Source organism: Hylobates moloch, unplaced genomic scaffold, assembly GCF_009828535.3.
Source record: "Hylobates moloch isolate HMO894 unplaced genomic scaffold, HMol_V3 SCAFFOLD_21, whole genome shotgun sequence".
Classification (NCBI taxonomy): Eukaryota; Metazoa; Chordata; class Mammalia; order Primates; family Hylobatidae; genus Hylobates; species Hylobates moloch.
In genome coordinates this window covers 15,034,668-15,041,215 of record NW_026652296.1, presented here as the reverse complement: position 1 = coordinate 15,041,215, position 6,548 = coordinate 15,034,668, and positions in this window count along the sequence as shown.

Sequence of the window (6,548 nt, the reverse complement as noted above, 5' to 3'; positions counted from 1 at the left end):
TGTATACAGTTTGCGTAACTGTATGTATGGTTGTGTATACAGTTTGCATAACTATGTATGGTTGTGTATACAGTTTGCGTAACTGTATGTATGGTTGTGTATACAGTTTGCGTAACTATGTATGGTTGTGTATACAGCTTGCGTAACTATGTATGGTTGTGTATACAGTTTGCGTAACTGTATGTATGGTTGTGTATACAGTTTACGTAACTGTATGTATGGTTGTGTATACAGTTTGCGTAACTGTATGTATGGTTGTGTATACAGTTTGCGTAACTATGTATGGTTGTGTATACAGTTTGCGTAACTATGTATGGTTGTGTATACAGTTTACGTAACTGTATGGTTGTGTATACAGTTTACGTAACTATGTATGGTTGTGTATACAGTTTGCGTAACTGTATGTATGGTTGTGTATACAGTTTGCGTAACTATGTATGGTTGTGTATACAGTTTGCGTAACTGTATGTATGGTTGTGTATACAGTTTACGTAACTGTATGTATGGTTGTGTATACAGTTTACGTAACTGTATGTATGGTTGTGTATACAGTTTACGTAACTGTATGTATGGTTGTGTATATAGTTTACGTAACTATGTTATATATATAGTTTACGTAACTATATATAGTTATATAGTTACGTAACTATATATAGTTATATATATAGTTACGTAACTATATATATGTAACATATATACAAGTTATAGTTGTGCATACATAGATACACACACAACTATAACTTCTTGAAAATGAATTTAAAAAAAAAAAAACCCAAAAATGGCTCAATATAAACCAAATCCCAGTGCACAAAATGCCTCAGTTCCCCAAGATTTACAGTAATGATCACAGCCCCCAACTGTCCCATCCTTAATTTTCTCATGTTTATATGTTTAGGCAACTTAGGGCACTATGAATGGGAAGGACAATTCTACATGGAAAAGTTGGAATGCTATTATTAGGTGTGAAATATACTGATGAGCAGACCTAACCAACTGCTGCTGACTACCTCCCAACCATTGACTATTTCATGCATGTACTCTCTCCTTTCTGTGCATGAATATGTTTAACGCCTTGGTCTAACATTACAAAAAGTACTTACCTACTCCTTAAAAGGAGACAATTGAAAGTCAGCTCTGACTCCAACTGGCTACAAGTATAAAATCTCTAAGTGAGCTCTATCTGTATATTACCAATAAATACTGTGAACAAAGTGGTTAATTATATCATAAACCAACATACCCTATATAAAACAATGAAAGAAATAAAAAATAAGTGCTTGAAAAATATTAATGCTACAACACAATGATTAGGAAAATACAGATAGCATTATTTGTGTTCATTATAAGCCTGTAATAGCTGGCTTGCATTAACAATCCTCCTCTATTATGCATTTCATACTTTTGTGTTTAGCCAATACCACAAATAAGCTGTGTTCTTTATGTAAAACTTCATTTCTGTGTGATATTAGCTTTTGAGAGAACTGCCTGGGCAGCCTTTACATTTTCCCATCTTTTGGACTGTAATGGCTCCCATTATATTTTACAACTGAGATGTATATGTATATTTTTTATACCTTTGTATGTATAAAATTATATGTATATATTTTCAAGGTAGCTAAGGTGAAAATTAACCCTATTTTATCTTCACAGACAGTTTCAAAAATTGCAGGCAAACTGTAATACCCGTCTTTCATCAATTTTTTTAGTCTTATGAAGAGACTGAGGTGGCCAGATACAAATCTCAACTATCAATTGAACAGGTCCATTTTTTAATTGCTTGATGAAAGTATTCCCCTATTTAAACACAAAAACAAACCAGTGGAGTGCATAATGATAAGAACGGGAAGCAAAACTGTTACACAGTAGAATCTTAAATACCACCTACACCAACTTGGTCCCCAAACCTGTGTGTTTTGACAATGCTGCAAAGAACATAAGCTCAGGGCTTATACTGCATACAGCAAGGGAAATCCCCAGCCTTGAAACATAGTTGCATCTTCAACTTTATAAGACAAGATGCCTCTAGAGATGGTAATACAAGAGGTAAGTAGATACATAGGCATTAATATATTTTCTTACTTCTTGTAGTGGGAAGTGAGTTCCTAAAACAGGCAGGAAGAATATAGTATTCTTTGCTAAGATGACCATAAGATATTCGACAAGTCCATCAAAGCTGATATTAACAAGACATGGTGGATGGGCCGGGCGCGGTGGCTCAAGCCTGTAATCCCAGCACTTTGGGAGGCCGAGGCGGGCGGATCACGAGGTCAGGAGATCGAGACCATCCTGGCTAACAACGGTGAAACCCCGTCTCTACTAAAAATACAAAAAATTAGCCGGGCGAGGTGGCGGGCGCCTGTAGTCCCAGCTACGCAGGAGGCTGAGGCAGGAGAATGGCGTGAGCCCCGGGGGGGCAGAGCCTGCAGTGAGCCGAGATCGCGCCACTGAACCCCAGCCTGGGCGACAGAGCAAGACTCCGTCTCCAAAAAAAAAAAAAAAAAAAAAAAAAAGACATGGTGGATGAAAAAAGCAAGTCTAATGGGATGATTACAAAATTCTAGGTCGGGCACGGTGGCTTACGCCTGTAATCCCAGCACTCTGGGAGGCTGAGGCGAGCGGATTGCTTGAGTCCAGGAGTGAGACCAGCCTGAGCAACATAGTGAAACCCATCTCTACTAAAAATACAAAATTATCCAGGCATGGTGGCACACACTTATAATCCCAGCTACTCAGAAGGCTGAGGTGGGAGAATCACCTGAGCCAGGAAGATCAAGCCTGCAGTAAGCTGAGATCACACCACTGCATTCCAGCTTGAGCAACCAGAGTGAGATCCTGTCAAAAAAAAAAAAAAAAATTCTAGGCTGGGCATAGTGGCTCACACCCATAAATCCCAGCACTCTGGGAGGCTGAGACAGGAGGATCACTTGAGCTTAGGAGGTCAAAGCTGCAGTGAGTCATGACTGCACCACTGCAGTCTAGCCTAGGCAACAGAGCAAGACCCTGTCTCAAAAAAAAACCTGAAAAACATGACATTTTAGACCAGGTAATTTTTTTTCAAGTTCTGAAGATGAATAGTGGTAAGGAATCCACAACAATGTGAACGTACTTAATGTCACTGAAATGTACACTTTAAAATGGTTAAAATGGTAAATTTGGCCGGGTGTGGTGGCTCACGCCTGTAATCCTAGCACTTTGGGAGGCTGAAGAAGGTGATCACCTGAGGTCCAGAGTTCAAGACCAACCTGGCCTACATGGTGAAACCCCATCTCTGCTAAAAATTGGGTGGGTGTCATGGCACACGCCTGTAATCCCAGCTACTCGGGAGGCTGAGGCAGGAGAATCACTTGAGCCTGGGAGGCAAAGGTTGCAGTGAGCCGAGATGGCACCAATGCACTCCAGCCTGGGTAACAGAATGAGACCCTGTCTAAATAAATAAATAAATAAATAGGTAAACTTTATGTGATGTATATTTTACTACAATAAAAAACCGAGTCTAAGTTCATTATAACAGCATAGTAATGAGGAAAAATGTCCCAAATGATCTATTTGGTTCTTTTGTAACATGGGACTAAATTAGTCTTATAGCAACCAGGACACTTAAAAGTCAAAAGTCACTATGGTTAAATTTATGCATAGTTTCTGTGTCTAAGACTATGGCTATATCAAGCCCATTACTTGGTTAATGGACTGCCTGAGCAAGAAGATAGATGGAATTTACAGAGTGACATATGTGGTCCATCTGATTATTAAGGATATCTTCTATACTGAGGACCGCGATAAAGAGTTACATGAAACATGAATAATCTCACATTATGTATCCATTTATTCAACACTTTTTTTTTTTAGACGGAGTCTTCCTCTGTTGCCAGGCTGGAGTACAGTGGTGTGATCTCAGCTCACTGCAACCTCTGACTCCCTGGTTCAAGTGATTCTCTTGCCTCGGCCTCTCGAGTAGCTGGGATTACAGGCACGTGCCACCACATCCAGCTAATTTTTGTATTTTTAGTAAAGACAGGGTTTCACCATGTTGGCCAGGATGGTCTCGATCTCCTGACCTCGTGAACCACCCACCTCGGCCTCCCAAAGTGCTGGGATTACAGGTGTGAGTCACCGCATCCGGCCCAACAAATTATTCTTTGTGTGTGTGTGTGTGTGTGTGTGTGTGTGTGTGTGTGTAGAGGTGAGGTTTCACTATGTTGCCCAGGTTGGTCTCCTACCCCTGGGCTTAAGCCATCCTCCTGCTTCAGCCTCCCAAAGTGCTGGTATTATAAGCATGAGGCATTGCACCCAGCTGTCAATAAATTATTCTTGGCAAATTAATATGTCATAATAGAATTTCCATTCATGTTGTCCTTCTCTAAAACTTGTTCTCACCAACTTTCTAGTCTTACTTATTCCACTACCCTTGCAATACAAGAAGGTCATTCCAACCACTCCCAAATCCATGAATTAGGCTATCTTTGCTTGCAGGTAAAATAGACAATTTTCCTCAAGTTCTGCCTAATGGGAAAATTTTCATTCCCCACTGTCCTTCAGGGCAAATGAGTTAAAGCAGCTTGTTTACAATTAGTCCTAAAACATGTTTCACTGGAGAACTTGCGCAAACCAGGCAATAATTTTTCCAATATTAGACATCTGGTCTTCAGGAATTCTCAAAGAAGCCATAAGTGTGGATTTCAAATTCTGTGACAACACAACAAAAACAAGATATTTCATGGGCTGGGAGTATAATCTACCTGCTCGTAAAACTTACTTGTACCTTTAGGGCCATCGTATACCTGGTATAATGTAGATTCTTTTTTTTTTTTTTTTTTTGAATGAACTGCTTATGGGTTCACTGGGTACTCCAAGATTTTCTCAAGCATCTTTCCTTCACAGGCCATTACCAAACAAACAGGAAGTTAATGATCCTCACTGTTTTCCACCCCATAACGTTTTCACTCAATGTCTTAAGGCCCACACTCTGGAATGGAACATATCATCTCTCCCTGGGGACATGCAGCTCAAAATATTCACTCCCACACTCACACATTATCATACAGGCACTTCAGGAACCCAATACTTAAATAAAACTGTCATTAGGAAGCCCTCCTTCTCAACACACACAGGCAGAACACAAGGCATCTGGCACTTGGGAACATATTTATCCCGCCATTGTAGCCTAGGGTCTTTACCACTCAACCCTGCCACCACCCAGCCTTATCTTAATTGGAACAATGAAGCTGGTGATATGGAGGAGCAAAGACATTAACTTTATTGGAAACATGGAACCAGCACCTTCAGATTCCTTCTACTCAAAGCTCTGGCCCTAACCTTTTTCCACACTGTGGGGAATGTAGTCTTGCCAACACCGGACACTTAGCCTCTACCCATTGACTATAAAATCAGATTTCAACTCTTTTATACAACTTATTTATGAAAACCATGAAAAAAAGAATCATATCTTATTTGGCTCCCTTTAACAATATATTATGCAACAGAGAAACTAAATATCTGTATATTGATTATGCTAACATGCAGGGCAGGATCAAAACTAACACAATAGAATTCAAATATGCAAAATCATTCAGAGTTATTGGAAAGGTAAAAATGCAAGTTTAACATTTCTTCAAAGATCATGTCCTGGCTATATCTCTATTGAGGTTCCCTACATTTGGTGCTACATAGAATTTATGTTATTAATCTTATGGAGCTATAGTGTCATGATATATAACAGAATTGATAGTTTATTTATATTAGCTGGACCTTTTAAATACCTTCTCATTTATAATGCCCAAATGGAAAATAATAATTTATTTCCTTAGCAAGGCAAATCTTCACACTAATAAGAGAACTGAATTAAGATTTGCCCAGTATGAACCAATATCCTTGAACATTAAAACCCTGGATTCTCTCACTCTTTTTTTTTTTTTTTTTTGAGACAGTGTCTCACTCTGTCACCCAGGCTGGAGTGCAGTGGCACCACCTTGGCTCACTGCAAGCTCCACCTCCCAGGTTCACGTCATTCTCCTGCCTCAGCCTCCCCAGTAGCTGGGACTACAGGCACCCGCCATCATGCCTGGCTAATTTTTTGTGTTTTTAGTAGAGACGGGGTTTCACCGTGTTAGCCAGGATGGTCTCGATCTCCTGACCTTGTGATCTGCCCACCTCGGCCTCCCAAAGTGCTGGCATTACAGGCGTAAGCCACGCGCCCAGCCTCCCTCACTCTTACCCAAATACTCACAGCTCCCAATCCTCCCATTCATTAGTTGTTCCTGTCTACACTCATGAGAAATAATGGACACTATGACTGAGAGTCCATTACATGAAGGGGCAGTTCTACAAAACAAAATTAGGATGCTGGCTGGCCGTGGTGTCTCATGCCTGTAATCCCAGCACTTTGGGAGGCCAAAGTGGGTGGATCACCTGAGGTCAGGAGTTTGAAACCAGCCTGGCCAACATAGTGAAACCTCATCTCTACTAAAAATACAAACAATTAGCCAGGTGTGGTGGTGGGCGCCTGTAATCCTAGCTACTTGGGAGGCTGAGGCAGGAGAACTGCTTGAACA